Raw genomic sequence first — 2,075 nt, 5'->3', positions numbered from 1 at the left:
TTGTTGGTTTTAATAATAGTTGGAAATGGCAAATTAGGCGGTTAAGCGCGGTGCAATAATAACAGAGCAATAAAACTGGCGTGCATTTTGGCTGTCAGTTACAGAAGACTTAAGCAACGAACTTGGCGTGTGTACAGAGACACAAAACACAAAAAAAATAAATAAAAGATTCAAAAAATTTATTTTAAATGTGGCAACTATTTAATATGTATATGTATAATATATATATATATTGATATTGCTACCTTTTTATATATCTGATATCAATGATCATATAATTTATTATCTTTGGTTTACACATATGCTCAGATCTTAGCTTTTATTGCATAATGTTTCAAAGTTGAAAACTGGAATGATATTTTAAAGAAAACAAACGAAGCAATAGATAAAATCAGTGTTCAAATAGCATTTATGTCTATCCATTTCTTTTTTGAATAATGGCACTTGAGGATGAACTGTTGAGATGCTTTTAAATGTATCCGCTTGTGTGTTCCAAGAATTCTTTGAAATTCAATTAACATTCTACAAGACAAATATTTATGATGGAGCTCTTCTTAGAAGGACTGAAACTCTTAAATCACACGAAACAATTTCAGTTTCAATAAAATTGCGGGTAAACGTGCTAAATGCGGGGCAGTTTTAGAACAATTTTTTTTTTTCATTTTTCAGATCCTAGTGTTAGGCTTTGAAGTGCTGTGAATAGTAAAAATACTGTTGGTTATTCACTGGTTATAAAAAGGTTAAAAGCATATTTTTTCGCTAAAGAAGTACGCAATTTTTTTCTGTGGCTTAGCGACTGCGAATTATTTTTATACCAGCCCAACATGAAATCCGCCTGACTGTTTGTCCATTTGTCCGTCTGCCCGTAACTTGTGGAGAAATTAATATTGGTGAAATGTGGTACACATGTTCCTTGTCAAATAAAGGAAGTTTTGAAGTGGTTTAAAAAGTAGGTTTCTCTCCGTCCACTAATAAGTTTATTGTGTATGTTTTCTAAACCAATAAGCTCTCTATTTTACTCAAATTTGTACAGGCTAAATACATACAATATATAGCATGATATTTAAGTGAAATTTCCTTCCTTACTTGTTTTGTGTATCATTTTATGAGTTTTCAACTCGCCTATTGTCTATTAATATGAAGTTTTGAATATTTACCTAAAACCGCTTGTGTTGTATTTTAAGGGGTCAAATGGATTCATTTTTATTATTTTATTAAATTTTACAACACCCGTAGAATATTATCTTAAATTTTAAGGTTGATCCGATTAATGGTTTCGAAGATACAGTCTTGAGAACTTTTGCGCTCGAGGTTAGCTAGGCTAAGTGCGCCGTCTTTAAACGCGTTTTTCGGAACTGTGTTTTTGACATCGGTTGGCGAGATTTCTCGAGAACTACTCAAGCGATCTTCAAGAAATTTTACAAAGTCATCGAGATACAATTCTTAATGACTCTCACGAAGGACTGTTTTGCGATTACAACTATTTGAAAAAAAATGTTGCGAAATTTTCACTAAAATTTTATTTTTTTTGTATAAATGTCTGCCAAAATCCAATTTAAGTTGTTTTTTTGTCAAAGTTATTAGTTAAGGTTTTAACTAAAATTCGTATTTTTTCACAATATAAGTATATGATTCTGTAAGGAGTTATGCTACCAACGCGGACGCATTTTTTTACCGAGAGGTCACCGGAAGTGGCGTCACAATGGCGGAGTTTAAAATATTTTTTCTAAAAATTTCAGAATTTTTAATAATGAAAAATTCTAAAAAAATATTTCATTTTTATATGAGAAAAAAATTTTTGAAAAAGGCTGTTTTTTACCCGATTTAACCCATGTAACCCTTTAAATTTTAACGTTAATACTTTTTCTTAATTTTATATAAATTATCTAATTTTCTCATACATTACGGAACTTTTCTAAAAGGAAAATTTTTTTTCTTAAAATATGATATAATCTTTTCAGACATAATGAGCAAAGTAATTTAGTTAATTAGCGAAGTGGTAAACACGTCAGTAAAGGGAAGAAATGCTAATTGACTAAATACTGTGGGTTTTCGGGATTGAAAAGTTAACAAAA

This window comes from Bactrocera tryoni, chromosome 1, assembly GCF_016617805.1.
Source record: "Bactrocera tryoni isolate S06 chromosome 1, CSIRO_BtryS06_freeze2, whole genome shotgun sequence".
Classification (NCBI taxonomy): Eukaryota; Metazoa; Arthropoda; class Insecta; order Diptera; family Tephritidae; genus Bactrocera; species Bactrocera tryoni.
Note: the sequence above shows the minus strand (reverse complement) of the source record.